Source organism: Haliaeetus albicilla, chromosome 14 (assembly GCF_947461875.1).
Source record: "Haliaeetus albicilla chromosome 14, bHalAlb1.1, whole genome shotgun sequence".
NCBI classification, from domain to species: domain Eukaryota; kingdom Metazoa; phylum Chordata; class Aves; order Accipitriformes; family Accipitridae; genus Haliaeetus; species Haliaeetus albicilla.
In genome coordinates, this window is record NC_091496.1 from 37,731,350 (window position 1) to 37,750,649 (window position 19,300).

Sequence of the window (19,300 nt, forward strand, 5' to 3'; positions counted from 1 at the left end):
CGGGAGCTCGGCCGGCACCGAAAATATTTTCAACGGGGGCTCGGCCGGCACCGAAAATATTTTCAACGGGGGCTCGGCCGGCACCAAAAATATTTTCGACGGCGTGTTGACCGGTGCCAGAAATGTTTTCGACGGAGGCTCGGACGGCCCCGAAAATAGTTTCGACGGGACCTCGAACGGCGCCGAAAATATTTTCGACGGGAGCTCGGACGGCCCTGAAAATGATTTCGACAGGGTCTCGGCCGGCTCCGAAAATATTTTCGGCGGGATCTCGGCCGGCACCGAAAATATTTTCGACGGAAGCTCGGCCGGCGTCAAAAATATTTTCGACGGGAACTCGGACGGCCCCGAAAATATTTTCAACAGGACCTCGACCGGTGCCGAAAATATTTTCGACGGGAGCTCAGCCGGCATCGAAAATATCTTCGACAGGATCTCGGCCGGCACCGAAAATATTTTCGACGGAAGCTCGTCCGGCACCGAAAATATTTTTGACAGTACCTTGACCGGTGCGGAAAATGTTTTCGACGGCGGCTCAGCCGGCACTGAAAATATTTTCGATGGGAGCTCGGCCGGCTCCGAAAATATTTACGATTGGATCTCGGCCGGCACCGAAAATATTTTCAACGGGGGCTCGGCCGGCACCGAAAATATTTTCAACGGGGGCTCGGCCGGCACCGAAAATATTTTCAACGGGGGCTCGGCCGGCACCAAAAATATTTTCGACGGCGTGTTGGCCGGTGCCAGAAATGTTTTCGACGGAGGCTCGGACGGCCCCGAAAATAGTTTTGACGGGACCTCGAACGGCGCCGAAAATATTTTCGACGGGAGCTCGGACGGCCCTGAAAATGATTTCGACAGGGTCTCGGCCGGCTCCGAGAATATTTTCGGCGGGATCTCGGCCGGCACCGAAAATATTTTCGACGGAAGCTCGGCCGGCGTCAAAAATATTTTCGACGGGAACTCGGACGGCCCCGAAAATATTTTCGACTGTACCTCGACCGGTGCCGAAAATATTTTCGACGGCGGCTCGGCAGCACCGAAAATATCTTCGACAGGATCTCGGCCGGCACCGAAAATATTTTCGACGGGAGCTCGGCCGGCGTCAAAAATATTTTCGACGGCAGCTCGGCCGGCTCCGAAAATATTTTCGACGGGAGCTCGGCCGGCTCCGAAAATATTTTCGATTGGAGCTTGGCCGGCACCGAAAATATTTTCAACGGGGGCTAGGCCGGCACCAAAAATATTTTCGACGGCGTGTTGGCCGGTGCCAAAATGTTTTCGACGCAGGCAGGACGGCCCCGAAAATAGTTTCGACGGGACCTCGAAAGGCGCCGAAAATATTTTCGATGGGAGCTCGGCCTGTGCCTAAAATTTTTTCGACGGTGGGTCGGCCGGCTCCGAAAATATTTTCAACGGGGGCTCGGCCGGCACCAAAAATATTTTCGACGGCGTGTTGGCCGGTGCCAGAAATGTTTTCGACGGAGGCTCGGACGGCCCCGAAAATAGTTTTGACGGGACCTCGAACGGCGCCGAAAATATTTTCGACGGGAGCTCGGACGGCCCTGAAAATGATTTCGACAGGGTCTCGGCCGGCTCCGAGAATATTTTCGGCGGGATCTCGGCCGGCACCGAAAATATTTTCGACGGAAGCTCGGCCGGCGTCAAAAATATTTTCGACGGGAACTCGGACGGCCCCGAAAATATTTTCGACTGTACCTCGACCGGTGCCGAAAATATTTTCGACGGCGGCTCGGCAGCACCGAAAATATCTTCGACAGGATCTCGGCCGGCACCGAAAATATTTTCGACGGGAGCTCGGCCGGCGTCAAAAATATTTTCGACGGCAGCTCGGCCGGCTCCGAAAATATTTTCGACGGGAGCTCGGCCGGCTCCGAAAATATTTTCGATTGGAGCTTGGCCGGCACCGAAAATATTTTCAACGGGGGCTAGGCCGGCACCAAAAATATTTTCGACGGCGTGTTGGCCGGTGCCAAAATGTTTTCGACGCAGGCAGGACGGCCCCGAAAATAGTTTCGACGGGACCTCGAAAGGCGCCGAAAATATTTTCGATGGGAGCTCGGCCTGTGCCTAAAATTTTTTCGACGGTGGGTCGGCCGGCTCCGAAAATATTTTCAACGGGGGCTCGGCCGGCACCAAAAATACTTTCAACGGAAGCTCGGCCGTCGTGAAAAATATTTTCAACGGGAGCTCGGACGGCCCAGAAAATATTTTCGACAGTACCTCGTCCGGCGTCAAAAATATTTTCAACGGGAGCTCGGACGGCCCCGAAAATATTTTCGACAAGCTTCTGACCGGCACCGAAAATATTTTAGACGGGGGCCCGGCCGGCACCGAAAATATTTTCGTCGGTGTCTCATCCGGCACCGAAATTATTTTAGATGGAGCCTCGGCCGGTGCCTAAAATATTTTCGAAGGCGGCTCGGCCGGCACCGAAAATATTTTCGACGGGATCTCGGCCGGCACCGAAAATATTTTCAACGGAAGCTCCGCCGGTGTCAAAAATATTTTCAACGGCAGCTCGGACGGCCCCGAAACTATTTTCAACAGTACCTCGACCGGTGCCGAACACATTTTCAATGGCGGCTCGGCCGGCACCTAAAATATTTTAGACGGGAGCTCGACCGGCTCCGAAAATATTTTCGACAGTACCTCGACCGGTGCCAAAAATATTTTTGATGGGAGCTCGGCCGGCACTGAAAATATTTTCGATGGGAGCTCTGCCGGCACCAAAAATATTTTCGACGGCGTGTTGGCCAGTGCCAAAATGTTTCTGGTGGAGGCTCGGACAGCCCCGAAAATAGTTTCGATGGGACCTCGAACGGCGCCGAAAATATTTTCGATGGGAGCTCGGATGGCCCCGAAAATATTTTCGACAGGGTCTCGGCCGGCTCCGAAAATATTTTCGACGGGATCTCGGCTGGCACCGAAAATATTTTCGACGGAAGCTCAGCCGGCGTCAAAAATATTTTCAACGGGGGCTCGGCCGGCACCAAAAGTATTTTCGACGGCGTGTTGGCCGGTGTCGAAAATATTTTCGACGGGAGCTCGGACGTCCCCGAAAATATTTTCGACAAGGTTCTGACCAGCACCGAAAATATTTTAGACGGGAGCCCGGACGGCATCGAAAATATTTTCAACGGGGGCTCATCCGGCACCGAAAATATTTTCGATGGAGGCTCGGCCGGTGCCTAAAATATTTTCGATGGCGGCTCGGCCGGCTCTGAAAATATTTTAGACGGGACCTCGGCCGGCTCCGAAAATATCTTCGACAAGTTCTCGGCCGGCACCGAAAATATTTTCGACGGAAGCTCGTCCGGCACCGAAACTATTTTTGACAGTACCTTGACCGGTGCGGAAAATATTTTCGACGGGAGCTCGGCCGGTGTCAAAAATATTTTCGATTGAGGCTCGGACGGCCCTGAAAATATTTTCGACAGGGTCTCGGCCGGCTCCGAAAATATTTTCGAAGGGAGCTCGGCCGGCACCGAAAATATTTTCGACGGAAGCTCGGCCGGCGTCAAAAATATTTTCGACGGGAGCTCGGATGGCCCCGAAAATATTTTCGACACTACCTCGGCCGGTGCCGAAAATATTTTCTATGGGAGCTCGGCCGGCACCGAAAATATTTTCGACGGAAGCTCGGCCGGCGTCAAAAATATTTTCGACGGGAGCTCGGACGGTCCCGAAAATATTTTCGACAGGACCTCGAACGGTGCCGAAAATATTTTCGATGGGATCTCGGCCGGCACCGAAAATATTTTCGATTGCAGCTCGGCCGGCACCGAAAATATTTTCGACGGGAGCTCGGCCGGCACCGAAAATATTTTCGATTGGAGCTCGGCCAGCACTGAAAATATTTTCGACGGAAGCTCCGCCGGCGTCGAAAATATTTTCGACGGGAACTCGGACGGCCCCGAAAATATTTTCGACAGGACCTCGACCGGTGCCGAAAATATTTTCGACGGGATCTCGGCCGGCAGCGAAAATATCTTCCACAGGATCTCGGCCGGCACCGAAAATATTTTCGACAGTACCTCGTCCGGTGCCGAAAATATTTTCGATGGGAGCTCGGCCGGCACCGAAAATATTTTAGACGGGAGCTCGGCCGGCACCGAAAATATTTTTGACAGTACCTCGACCGGTGCGGAAAATATTTTCGACGGCGGCTCGGCCGGCTCCGAAAATATTTTCAACGGGATCGTGGCCGGCCCCGTAAATATTTGCGACAGGACCTCGACCGGTGCCGAAAATATTTTCGATGGGAGCTCGGCCGGCACCGAAAATATTTTAGACGGGAGCTCGGCCGGCACCGAAAATATTTTTGACGGGGGCTCGGACGGCCCCGAAAATATTTTCGACAGTACCTCGACCGGTGCCGAAAATATATTCAACGGCAGCTCAGCCGGCTCCGAAAATTTTTTCGACGGGAGCTCGGCCGGCTCCGAAAATATTTTCGACGGGAGCTCGGCCGGCACCGAAAATATTTTCAACGGGGGCTCGGCCGGCACCGAAAATATTTTCAACGGGGGCTCGGCCGGCACCGAAAATATTTTCAACGGGGGCTCGGCCGGCACCAAAAATATTTTCGACGGCGTGTTGACCGGTGCCAGAAATGTTTTCGACGGAGGCTCGGACGGCCCCGAAAATAGTTTCGACGGGACCTCGAACGGCGCCGAAAATATTTTTGACGGGAGCTCGGACGGCCCTGAAAATGATTTCGACAGGGTCTCGGCCGGCTCCGAAAATATTTTCGGCGGGATCTCGGCCGGCACCGAAAATATTTTCGACGGAAGCTCGGCCGGCGTCAAAAATATTTTCGACGGGAACTCGGACGGCCCCGAAAATATTTTCAACAGGACCTCGACCGGTGCCGAAAATATTTTCGACGGGAGCTCAGCCGGCATCGAAAATATCTTCGACAGGATCTCGGCCGGCACCGAAAATATTTTCGACGGAAGCTCGTCCGGCACCGAAAATATTTTTGACAGTACCTTGACCGGTGCGGAAAATGTTTTCGACGGCGGCTCAGCCGGCACTGAAAATATTTTCGATGGGAGCTCGGCCGGCTCCGAAAATATTTACGATTGGATCTCGGCCGGCACCGAAAATATTTTCAACGGGGGCTCGGCCGGCACCGAAAATATTTTCAACGGGGGCTCGGCCGGCACCGAAAATATTTTCAACGGGGGCTCGGCCGGCACCAAAAATATTTTCGACGGCGTGTTGCCCGGTGCCAGAAATGTTTTCGACGGAGGCTCGGACGGCCCCGAAAATAGTTTTGACGGGACCTCGAACGGCGCCGAAAATATTTTCGACGGGAGCTCGGACGGCCCTGAAAATGATTTCGACAGGGTCTCGGCCGGCTCCGAGAATATTTTCGGCGGGATCTCGGCCGGCACCGAAAATATTTTCGACGGAAGCTCGGCCGGCGTCAAAAATATTTTCGACGGGAACTCGGACGGCCCCGAAAATATTTTCGACTGTACCTCGACCGGTGCCGAAAATATTTTCGACGGCGGCTCGGCAGCACCGAAAATATCTTCGACAGGATCTCGGCCGGCACCGAAAATATTTTCGACGGGAGCTCGGCCGGCGTCAAAAATATTTTCGACGGCAGCTCGGCCGGCTCCGAAAATATTTTCGACGGGAGCTCGGCCGGCTCCGAAAATATTTTCGATTGGAGCTTGGCCGGCACCGAAAATATTTTCAACGGGGGCTAGGCCGGCACCAAAAATATTTTCGACGGCGTGTTGGCCGGTGCCAAAATGTTTTCGACGCAGGCAGGACGGCCCCGAAAATAGTTTCGACGGGACCTCGAAAGGCGCCGAAAATATTTTCGATGGGAGCTCGGCCTGTGCCTAAAATTTTTTCGACGGTGGGTCGGCCGGCTCCGAAAATATTTTCAACGGGGGCTCGGCCGGCACCAAAAATACTTTCAACGGAAGCTCGGCCGTCGTGAAAAATATTTTCAACGGGAGCTCGGACGGCCCAGAAAATATTTTCGACAGTACCTCGTCCGGCGTCAAAAATATTTTCAACGGGAGCTCGGACGGCCCCGAAAATATTTTCGACAAGCTTCTGACCGGCACCGAAAATATTTTAGACGGGGGCCCGGCCGGCACCGAAAATATTTTCGTCGGTGTCTCATCCGGCACCGAAATTATTTTAGATGGAGCCTCGGCCGGTGCCTAAAATATTTTCGAAGGCGGCTCGGCCGGCACCGAAAATATTTTCGACGGGATCTCGGCCGGCACCGAAAATATTTTCAACGGAAGCTCCGCCGGTGTCAAAAATATTTTCAACGGCAGCTCGGACGGCCCCGAAACTATTTTCAACAGTACCTCGACCGGTGCCGAACACATTTTCAATGGCGGCTCGGCCGGCACCTAAAATATTTTAGACGGGAGCTCGACCGGCTCCGAAAATATTTTCGACAGTACCTCGACCGGTGCCAAAAATATTTTTGATGGGAGCTCGGCCGGCACTGAAAATATTTTCGATGGGAGCTCTGCCGGCACCAAAAATATTTTCGACGGCGTGTTGGCCAGTGCCAAAATGTTTCTGGTGGAGGCTCGGACAGCCCCGAAAATAGTTTCGATGGGACCTCGAACGGCGCCGAAAATATTTTCGATGGGAGCTCGGATGGCCCCGAAAATATTTTCGACAGGGTCTCGGCCGGCTCCGAAAATATTTTCGACGGGATCTCGGCTGGCACCGAAAATATTTTCGACGGAAGCTCAGCCGGCGTCAAAAATATTTTCAACGGGGGCTCGGCCGGCACCAAAAGTATTTTCGACGGCGTGTTGGCCGGTGTCGAAAATATTTTCGACGGGAGCTCGGACGTCCCCGAAAATATTTTCGACAAGGTTCTGACCAGCACCGAAAATATTTTAGACGGGAGCCCGGACGGCATCGAAAATATTTTCAACGGGGGCTCATCCGGCACCGAAAATATTTTCGATGGAGGCTCGGCCGGTGCCTAAAATATTTTCGATGGCGGCTCGGCCGGCTCTGAAAATATTTTAGACGGGACCTCGGCCGGCTCCGAAAATATCTTCGACAAGTTCTCGGCCGGCACCGAAAATATTTTCGACGGAAGCTCGTCCGGCACCGAAACTATTTTTGACAGTACCTTGACCGGTGCGGAAAATATTTTCGACGGGAGCTCGGCCGGTGTCAAAAATATTTTCGATTGAGGCTCGGACGGCCCTGAAAATATTTTCGACAGGGTCTCGGCCGGCTCCGAAAATATTTTCGAAGGGATCTCGGCCGGCACCGAAAATATTTTCGACGGAAGCTCGGCCGGCGTCAAAAATATTTTCGACGGGAGCTCGGATGGCCCCGAAAATATTTTCGACACTACCTCGGCCGGTGCCGAAAATATTTTCTATGGGAGCTCGGCCGGCACCGAAAATATTTTCGACGGAAGCTCGGCCGGCGTCAAAAATATTTTCGACGGGAGCTCGGACGGTCCCGAAAATATTTTCGACAGGACCTCGAACGGTGCCGAAAATATTTTCGATGGGATCTCGGCCGGCACCGAAAATATTTTCGATTGCAGCTCGGCCGGCACCGAAAATATTTTCGACGGGAGCTCGGCCGGCACCGAAAATATTTTCGATTGGAGCTCGGCCAGCACTGAAAATATTTTCGACGGAAGCTCCGCCGGCGTCGAAAATATTTTCGACGGGAACTCGGACGGCCCCGAAAATATTTTCGACAGGACCTCGACCGGTGCCGAAAATATTTTCGACGGGATCTCGGCCGGCAGCGAAAATATCTTCCACAGGATCTCGGCCGGCACCGAAAATATTTTCGACAGTACCTCGTCCGGTGCCGAAAATATTTTCGATGGGAGCTCGGCCGGCACCGAAAATATTTTAGACGGGAGCTCGGCCGGCACCGAAAATATTTTTGACAGTACCTCGACCGGTGCGGAAAATATTTTCGACGGCGGCTCGGCCGGCTCCGAAAATATTTTCAACGGGATCGTGGCCGGCCCCGTAAATATTTGCGACAGGACCTCGACCGGTGCCGAAAATATTTTCGATGGGAGCTCGGCCGGCACCGAAAATATTTTAGACGGGAGCTCGGCCGGCACCGAAAATATTTTTGACGGGGGCTCGGACGGCCCCGAAAATATTTTCGACAGTACCTCGACCGGTGCCGAAAATATATTCAACGGCAGCTCAGCCGGCTCCGAAAATTTTTTCGACGGGAGCTCGGCCGGCTCCGAAAATATTTTCGACGGGAGCTCGGCCGGCACCGAAAATATTTTCAACGGGGGCTCGGCCGGCACCGAAAATATTTTCAACGGGGGCTCGGCCGGCACCAAAAATATTTTCGACGGCGTGTTGACCGGTGCCAGAAATGTTTTCGACGGAGGCTCGGACGGCCCCGAAAATAGTTTCGACGGGACCTCGAACGGCGCCGAAAATATTTTCGACGGGAGCTCGGACGGCCCTGAAAATGATTTCGACAGGGTCTCGGCCGGCTCCGAAAATATTTTCGGCGGGATCTCGGCCGGCACCGAAAATATTTTCGACGGAAGCTCGGCCGGCGTCAAAAATATTTTCGACGGGAACTCGGACGGCCCCGAAAATATTTTCAACAGGACCTCGACCGGTGCCGAAAATATTTTCGACGGGAGCTCAGCCGGCATCGAAAATATCTTCGACAGGATCTCGGCCGGCACCGAAAATATTTTCGACGGAAGCTCGTCCGGCACCGAAAATATTTTTGACAGTACCTTGACCGGTGCGGAAAATGTTTTCGACGGCGGCTCAGCCGGCACTGAAAATATTTTCGATGGGAGCTCGGCCGGCTCCGAAAATATTTACGATTGGATCTCGGCCGGCACCGAAAATATTTTCAACGGGGGCTCGGCCGGCACCGAAAATATTTTCAACGGGGGCTCGGCCGGCACCGAAAATATTTTCAACGGGGGCTCGGCCGGCACCAAAAATATTTTCGACGGCGTGTTGCCCGGTGCCAGAAATGTTTTCGACGGAGGCTCGGACGGCCCCGAAAATAGTTTTGACGGGACCTCGAACGGCGCCGAAAATATTTTCGACGGGAGCTCGGACGGCCCTGAAAATGATTTCGACAGGGTCTCGGCCGGCTCCGAGAATATTTTCGGCGGGATCTCGGCCGGCACCGAAAATATTTTCGACGGAAGCTCGGCCGGCGTCAAAAATATTTTCGACGGGAACTCGGACGGCCCCGAAAATATTTTCGACTGTACCTCGACCGGTGCCGAAAATATTTTCGACGGCGGCTCGGCAGCACCGAAAATATCTTCGACAGGATCTCGGCCGGCACCGAAAATATTTTCGACGGGAGCTCGGCCGGCGTCAAAAATATTTTCGACGGCAGCTCGGCCGGCTCCGAAAATATTTTCGACGGGAGCTCGGCCGGCTCCGAAAATATTTTCGATTGGAGCTTGGCCGGCACCGAAAATATTTTCAACGGGGGCTAGGCCGGCACCAAAAATATTTTCGACGGCGTGTTGGCCGGTGCCAAAATGTTTTCGACGCAGGCAGGACGGCCCCGAAAATAGTTTCGACGGGACCTCGAAAGGCGCCGAAAATATTTTCGATGGGAGCTCGGCCTGTGCCTAAAATTTTTTCGACGGTGGGTCGGCCGGCTCCGAAAATATTTTCAACGGGGGCTCGGCCGGCACCAAAAATACTTTCAACGGAAGCTCGGCCGTCGTGAAAAATATTTTCAACGGGAGCTCGGACGGCCCAGAAAATATTTTCGACAGTACCTCGTCCGGCGTCAAAAATATTTTCAACGGGAGCTCGGACGGCCCCGAAAATATTTTCGACAAGCTTCTGACCGGCACCGAAAATATTTTAGACGGGGGCCCGGCCGGCACCGAAAATATTTTCGTCGGTGTCTCATCCGGCACCGAAATTATTTTAGATGGAGCCTCGGCCGGTGCCTAAAATATTTTCGAAGGCGGCTCGGCCGGCACCGAAAATATTTTCGACGGGATCTCGGCCGGCACCGAAAATATTTTCAACGGAAGCTCCGCCGGTGTCAAAAATATTTTCAACGGCAGCTCGGACGGCCCCGAAACTATTTTCAACAGTACCTCGACCGGTGCCGAACACATTTTCAATGGCGGCTCGGCCGGCACCTAAAATATTTTAGACGGGAGCTCGACCGGCTCCGAAAATATTTTCGACAGTACCTCGACCGGTGCCAAAAATATTTTTGATGGGAGCTCGGCCGGCACTGAAAATATTTTCGATGGGAGCTCTGCCGGCACCAAAAATATTTTCGACGGCGTGTTGGCCAGTGCCAAAATGTTTCTGGTGGAGGCTCGGACAGCCCCGAAAATAGTTTCGATGGGACCTCGAACGGCGCCGAAAATATTTTCGATGGGAGCTCGGATGGCCCCGAAAATATTTTCGACAGGGTCTCGGCCGGCTCCGAAAATATTTTCGACGGGATCTCGGCTGGCACCGAAAATATTTTCGACGGAAGCTCAGCCGGCGTCAAAAATATTTTCAACGGGGGCTCGGCCGGCACCAAAAGTATTTTCGACGGCGTGTTGGCCGGTGTCGAAAATATTTTCGACGGGAGCTCGGACGTCCCCGAAAATATTTTCGACAAGGTTCTGACCAGCACCGAAAATATTTTAGACGGGAGCCCGGACGGCATCGAAAATATTTTCAACGGGGGCTCATCCGGCACCGAAAATATTTTCGATGGAGGCTCGGCCGGTGCCTAAAATATTTTCGATGGCGGCTCGGCCGGCTCTGAAAATATTTTAGACGGGACCTCGGCCGGCTCCGAAAATATCTTCGACAAGTTCTCGGCCGGCACCGAAAATATTTTCGACGGAAGCTCGTCCGGCACCGAAACTATTTTTGACAGTACCTTGACCGGTGCGGAAAATATTTTCGACGGGAGCTCGGCCGGTGTCAAAAATATTTTCGATTGAGGCTCGGACGGCCCTGAAAATATTTTCGACAGGGTCTCGGCCGGCTCCGAAAATATTTTCGAAGGGATCTCGGCCGGCACCGAAAATATTTTCGACGGAAGCTCGGCCGGCGTCAAAAATATTTTCGACGGGAGCTCGGATGGCCCCGAAAATATTTTCGACACTACCTCGGCCGGTGCCGAAAATATTTTCTATGGGAGCTCGGCCGGCACCGAAAATATTTTCGACGGAAGCTCGGCCGGCGTCAAAAATATTTTCGACGGGAGCTCGGACGGTCCCGAAAATATTTTCGACAGGACCTCGAACGGTGCCGAAAATATTTTCGATGGGATCTCGGCCGGCACCGAAAATATTTTCGATTGCAGCTCGGCCGGCACCGAAAATATTTTCGACGGGAGCTCGGCCGGCACCGAAAATATTTTCGATTGGAGCTCGGCCAGCACTGAAAATATTTTCGACGGAAGCTCCGCCGGCGTCGAAAATATTTTCGACGGGAACTCGGACGGCCCCGAAAATATTTTCGACAGGACCTCGACCGGTGCCGAAAATATTTTCGACGGGATCTCGGCCGGCAGCGAAAATATCTTCCACAGGATCTCGGCCGGCACCGAAAATATTTTCGACAGTACCTCGTCCGGTGCCAAAAATATTTTCGATGGGAGCTCGGCCGGCACCGAAAATATTTTAGACGGGAGCTCGGCCGGCACCGAAAATATTTTTGACAGTACCTCGACCGGTGCGGAAAATATTTTCGACGGCGGCTCGGCCGGCTCCGAAAATATTTTCAACGGGATCGTGGCCGGCCCCGTAAATATTTGCGACAGGACCTCGACCGGTGCCGAAAATATTTTCGATGGGAGCTCGGCCGGCACCGAAAATATTTTAGACGGGAGCTCGGCCGGCACCGAAAATATTTTTGACGGGGGCTCGGACGGCCCCGAAAATATTTTCGACAGTACCTCGACCGGTGCCGAAAATATATTCAACGGCAGCTCTGCCGGCTCCGAAAATTTTTTCGACGGGAGCTCGGCCGGCTCCGAAAATATTTACGACGGGAGCTCGGCCGGCACCGAAAATATTTTCAACGGGGGCTCGGCCGGCACCGAAAATATTTTCAACGGGGGCTCGGCCGGCACCAAAAATATTTTCGACAGTACCTTGACCGGTGCGGAAAATGTTTTCGACGGCGGCTCAGCCGGCACTGAAAATATTTTCGATGGGAGCTCGGCCGGCTCCGAAAATATTTACGATTGGATCTCGGCCGGCACCGAAAATATTTTCAACGGGGGCTCGGCCGGCACCAAAAATATTTTCGACGGCGTGTTGACCGGTGCCAGAAATGTTTTCGACGGAGGCTCGGACGGCCCCGAAAATAGTTTTGACGGGACCTCGAACGGCGCCGAAAATATTTTCGACGGGAGCTCGGACGGCCCTGAAAATGTTTTCGACAGGGTCTCGGCCGGCTCCGAGAATATTTTCGGCGGGATCTCGGCCGGCACCGAAAATATTTTCGACGGAAGCTCGGCCGGCGTCAAAAATATTTTCGACGGGAGCTCGGACGGCCCCGAAAATATTTTCGACAGGACCTCGACCGGTGCCGAAAATATTTTCGACGGGAGCTCGGCCAGCACGGAAAATATCTTCGACAGGATCTCGGCCGGCACCGAAAATATTTTCGACGGAAGCTCGTCCAGCTCCGAAAATATTTTCGATTGGAGCTCGGCCGGCACCGAAAATATTTTCAACTGGGGCTCAGCCGGCACCAAAAATATTTTCGACGGCGTGTTGGCCGGTGCCAAAAATGTTTTCGACGGAGGCTCGGACGGCCCCGAAAATAGTTTCGACGGGAGCTCGGCCGGCTCCGAAAATATTTTCAACGGAGGCTCGGCCGGCACCAAAAATATTTTCGACAGCGTGTTGGCCGGTGCCAAAAATATTTTCGACGGGAGCTCGGACGGCACCGAAAATATTTTCGACGGGAGCTCGGCCGGCAGCAAAAATATCTTTGACAGGATCTCGGCCGGCACCGAAAATATTTTTGACAGTACCTTGACCGGTGCGGAAAATATTTTCGACGGCGGCTCAGCCGGCTCCGAAAATATTTTCGACGGGAGCTCGGCCGGTGCCGAAAATATTTTCGACGGGATCTCGGCCGGCAGCGAAAATATCTTCCACAGGATCTCGGCCGGCACCGAAAATATTTTCGACAGTACCTCGTCCGGTGCCGAAAATATTTTCGATGGGAGCTCGGCCGGCACCGAAAATATTTTAGACGGGAGCTCGGCCGGCACCGAAAATATTTTTGACAGTACCTCGACCGGTGCGGAAAATATTTTCGACGGCGGCTCGGCCGGCTCCGAAAATATTTTCAACGGGATCGTGGCCGGCCCCGTAAATATTTGCGACAGGACCTCGTCCGGTGCCGAAAATATTTTCGATGGGAGCTCAGCCGGCACCGAAAATATTTTTGACGGGGGCTCAGACGGCCCCGAAAATATTTTCGACAGTACCTCAACCGGTGCCGAAAATATATTCAACGGCAGCTCAGCCGGCTCCGAAAATTTTTTCGACGGGAGCTCGGCCGGCTCCGAAAATATTTACGATTGGAGCTCGGCCGGCACCGAAAATATTTTCAACGGGGGCTCGGCCGGCACCAAAAATATTTTCGACGGCGTGTTGACCGGTGCCAGAAATGTTTTCGACGGAGGCTCGGACGGCCCCGAAAATAGTTTCGACGGGACCTCGAACGGCGCCGAAAATACTTTCGACGGAAGCTCGGCCGTCGTGAAAAATATTTTCAACGGGAGCTTGGACGGCCCCGAAAATATTTTCGACAAGCTTCTGACCGGCAACGAAAATATTTTAGACGGGGGCCCGGCCGGCACCGAAAATATTTTCGTCGGTGTCTCATCCGGCACTGAAATTATTTTAGATAGAGCCTCGGCCGGTGCCTAAAATATTTTCGAAGGCGGCTCGGCTGGCACCGAAAATATTTTCGACGGGATCTCGGCCGGCACCGAAAATATTTTCAACAGAAGCTCCGCCGGTGTCAAAAATATTTTCAACGGCAGCTCGGACGGCCCCGAAACTATTTTCAACAGTACCTCTACCTCTGCCGAACACATTTTCAATGGCGGCTCGGCCGGCACTGAAAATATTTTAGACGGGAGCTCGGCCGGCACCGAAAATATTTTTGACAGTACCATGACCGGTGGCGAAAATTTTTTCGACGGCAGCTCAGCCGGCTCCGAAAATATCTTCGACAGGATCTCGGCCGGCACCGAAAATATTTTACACGGGAGCTCATCCGGCACCGAAAATATTTTTGACAGTACCTTGACCGGTGCGGAAAATGTTTTCGACGGCGGCTCAGCCGGCACTGAAAATATTTTCGATGGGAGCTCGGCCGGCTCCGAAAATATTTACGATTGGATCTCGGCCGGCACCGAAAATATTTTCAACGGGGGCTCGGCCGGCACCAAAAATATTTTCGACGGCGTGTTGACCGGTGCCAGAAATGTTTTCGACGGAGGCTCGGACGGCCCCGAAAATAGTTTCGACGGGACCTCGAACGGCGCCGAAAATATTTTCCACGGGAGCTCGGACGGCCCTGAAAATGTTTTCGACAGGGTCTCGGCCGGCTCCGAGAATATTTTCGGCGGGATCTCGGCCGGCACCGAAAATATTTTCGACGGAAGCTCGGCCGGCGTCAAAAATATTTTCGACGGGAACACGGACGGCCCCGAAAATATTTTCGACAGGACCTCGACCGGTGCCGAAAATATTTTCGACGGGAGCTCGGCCGGCACCGAAAATATCTTCGACAGGATCTCGGCCGGCACCGAAAATATTTTCGACGGAAGCTCGGCCGGCTCCGAAAATATTTTCGACAGGACCTCGACCGGTGCCGAAAATATTTTCCAAGGCAGCTCGGCCGGCACCGAAGATATTTTTAACGGGGGCTCGGATGGCCCCAAAAATATTTTTGACGGCGTGTTGGCCGGTGCCAAAAATGTTTTCGACGGAGGCTCGGACGGCCCCGAAAATAGTTTCGACGGGATCTCGACTGGCACCGAAAATATTTTCGACGGAAGCTCTGCCAGAGTCAAAAATATTTTCGACGGGAGCTCGGATGGCCCCGAAAATATTTTCGACAGGACCTCGACTGGTGCCGAAAATATTTTCGATGGGAGCTCGCCCGGCAGCGAAAATAACTTCGACGGGAGCTCGGCCGGCACCGAAAATATTTTTGACAGTACCTTGACCGGTGCGGAAAATATTTTCGACGGCGGCTCAGCCGGCTCCGAAAATATTTTCGACGGAAGCTCGGCCGGCTCCGAAAATATTTTCGATTGGAGCTCGGCCGGCACCGAAAATATTTTCAACGGGGGCTCGGCCGGCACCAAAAATATTTTCGACGGCGTGTTGGCTGGTGCCAAAAATGTTTTCGACGGAGGCTCGGAGGGCCCCGAAAATATATTCGACGGGAGCTCGGCCGGCACCGAAAATATTTTCAACGGGAGCTCAGACAGCCCCGAAAATATTTTCGACAGGGCCTCGACCGGTGCCGAAAATATTTTCGAAGGGAGCTTGGCCGGCACCGAAGACATTTTAGATGGGAGCTCGGCCGGCACCGAAAATATTTTTAACGGTGGCTCGGACGGCCCCGAAAATATTTTCGACAGTACCTCGACCGGTGACGAAAATATTTTCGACGACGTCTCGGCCGGCACCAAAAATATTTTACACGGGAGCTCGGCCGGCTCCGAAAATATTTTCGATTGGAGCTCGGCCGGCACCGAAAATATTTTCAACTGGGCTCGGCCGGCACCAAAAATATTTTCGACGGCGTGTTGGCTGGTGCCCAAAATGTTTTCGACGGAGGCTCGGACGGCCCCGAAAATATTTTCGACGGGATCTCGGCCGGCACCGAAAATATTTTCGACGGAAGCTCGGCTGGCGTCAAAAATATTTTCGACGGGAGCTCGGATGGCCCCGAAAATATTTTCGACAGTACCTTGACCGGTGGCGAAAATATTTTCGACGGCAGCTCGGCCGGCTCCGAAAATATTTTCGATTGCAGCTCGGCCGGCACCGAAAATATTTTCGACGGGATCTCGGCCAGCACCGAAAATATTTTTGACAGTACCTTGACCGTTGCGGAAAATATTTTCGACGGCGGCTCAGCCGGCTCCGAAAATATTTTCGACGGCAGCTCGGCCGGCCCCGAAAATATTTTCGATTGGAGCTCGGCCGGCACCGAAAATATTTTCAACGGGGGCTCGGCCGGCACCAAAACTATTTTCGACGGCGTGTTGGCCGGTGCCAAAAATGTTTTCGACGGAGGCTCAGTGGGCCCCGAAAATATATTCGACGGGGTCTCGGCCGGCTCCGAAAATATTTTCGACGGGATCTCGGCCGGAACCGAAAATATTTTCGACGGACGCTCCGCCGGCATCAAAAATGTTTTCGACGGAGGCTCGGACGGCCCCGAAAATATCTTCGACGGAAGCTCGGCCGTCGTCAAAAGTATTTTCGACTGGAACTCGGACGGCCCTGAAAATATTTTCGACGGGACCTCGACCGGTGCCGAAAATATTTTCGACGGGAGCTCGGCCGGCAGCGAAAATATCTTCGACAGGATGTCGGCCGGCACCGAAAATATTTTCGACGGAAGCTCGTCCGGCACCGAAACTATTTTTGACAGTACCTTGACCGGTGCGGAAAATATTTTCGACGGCGGCTCAGCTGGCTCCGAAAATATTTTCGACGGGAGCTCGGCCTGCTCCGAAAATATTTTCGATTGGAGCTCGGCCGGCACCGAAAATATTTTCAACGGGGGCTTGGCCGGCCCCGAAAATATTTTTGACGGCGTGTTGCCCGGTGCCAAAAATGTTTTCGACGGAGGCTTGGAGGGCCCTGAAAATAGTTTCGACGGGACCTCGAACGGCGCTGAAAATATTTCCGACGGGTGCTCGGACGGCCCCGAAAATATTTTCGACAGGCTCTCGGCCGGCTCCGAAAATATTTTCGACGGGATCTTGGCTGGCACCAAAAATATTTTCGACGGGAGCTCGGATGGCGTCAAAAACATTTTCGATGGGAGCTCGGCCGGCTCCGAAAATATTTTCGACGGGATCTCGACTGGCACCGAAAATATTTTCGACGGAAGCTCTGCCGGAGTCAAAAATATTTTCGACGGGAGCTCGGATGGCCCCGAAAATATTTTCGACAGTACCTCGTCCGGTGCCGAAAATATTTTCGATGGGAGCTCGGCCGGAACCGAAAATATTTTAGACGGGAGCTCGGACGGCACCGAAAATATTTTTGACAGTACCTTGACCGGTGCGGAAAATATTTTCGACGGCGGCTCAGCCGACTCCGAAAATATTTTCGACGGGAGCTCGGCCGGCTCCGAAAATATTTTCGATTGCAGCTCGGCCGGCTCCGAAAATATTTTCGATTGGAGCTCGGCCGGCACCGAAAATATTTTCAACGCGGGCTCGGCTGGCACCAAAAATATTTTCGACGGTGTGTTGGCCGGTGCCAAAAATGTTTTCGACCGGGGCTCGGAGGGCCCCGAAAATATATTCGACGGAAGCTCCGCCGGCGTCAAAAATATTTTCAACGGGAACTCGGACGGCCCCGAAAATATTTTCAACAGGACCTCGACCGGTGCCGAAAATATATTCGACGGGAGCTCAGCCGGCACCGAAAATATCTTCGACAGGATCTCGGCCGGCACCGAAAATATTTTCGACGGAAGCTCGTCCGGCACCGAAACTATTTTTGACAGTACCTTGACCGGTGCGGAAAATATTTTCGACGGCGGCTCGGCCGGCACCGAAAATATTTTCGACGGCGGCTCAGCTGGCTCCGAAAATATTTTCGACGGGGGCTCGGCCGGCACCAAAAATATTTTCAACGGCGTGTTGGCCGGTGCCAAAAATGTTTTTGACGGAGGCTCGGAGGGCCCCGAAAATACATTTGACGGGGTCTCGGCCGGCTCCGAAAATATTTTCTACGGAAGCTCGGCCGGCGTCAAAAATATTTTCGACAGGAGCTCGGACGGCCCCGAATATATTTTCGACAGGACCTCGACCGGTGCCGAAAATATTTTCGACGGGAGCTCGGCTGGCAGCGAAAATATCTTCGACAGGATCTCGGCTGGCACCGAAAATATATTCGACGGAAGCTCTTCCGGCACCGAAAATATTTTTAACGGCGGCTCGGATGGCCCCGAAAATATTTTCGACAGTACCTCGGCCGGCACCGAAAATAATTTCGACGGCGGCTCGGCCGGCACCGAAAATATTTTAGACAGGAGCTCGGCCGGCACCGAAAATATTTTCGACAGGACCTCGACCGGTGCCGAAAATATTTTCGAATGGAGCTTGGCCGGCACCGAAGACATTTTAGACGGGAGCTCGGCCAGCTCCGAAAATATTTTTAACAGGGGCTCGGCCGGCACCGAAAATATTTTCGACGGCGTGTTGGCCGGTGCCAAAAATGTTTTCGACGGAGGCTCAGCCGGCCCCGAAAATATTTTCGACAAGGTTCTGACCGGCACACGAAAATATTTTAGACGGGGGCCCGGCCGGCACCAAAAATATTTTTGTCGGTGTCTCATCCGGCACCAAAAGTATTTTTGACGGCGGCTCGGCCGGCTCCGAAAATATTTTCGACGGGATCTTAGCCGGCACCGAAAATATTTTCGACGGAAGCTCGGCCGGCGTCAAAAATATTTTCAATGGCAGCTCGGACGGCCCCGAAAATATTTTCGACAGGACCTCGACCGGTGCCGAAAATATTTTCGATGGGAGCTCGGCCGGCAGCGAAAATATCTTCGACAGGATCTCGGCCGGCACCGAAAATATTTTCGACGGGAGCTCGGACGGCCCCGAAAATATTTTCGACAGTACCTCGACCGGTGCCGAAAATATTTTCGACGGGACCGCGAACGGTGCAGAAAATATTTTCGACGGGGGCCCAGCTGGCACCGAAAATATTTTCGACGGAGGCTCGGCGGGCATCCAAAGGATTTTCGACAGGATCTCGGCCGGCACAGAAAATATTTTCGACAGGGTCTCGGCCGGCTCCGAAAATATTTTCGACGGGATCTCGGCCGGCACCGAAAATATTTTCGATGGGATCTTGGCCGGCACCGAAAATATTTTCGACGGAAGCTCCATCGCCGTCAAAAATATTTTTGACAGCGGCTCGGCCGGCTCCGAAAATATTTTACACGGGAGCTCGGCCGGCACCGAAAATATTTTTGACAGTACCTTGACCGGTGGCGAAAATATTTTCGACGGCAGCTCA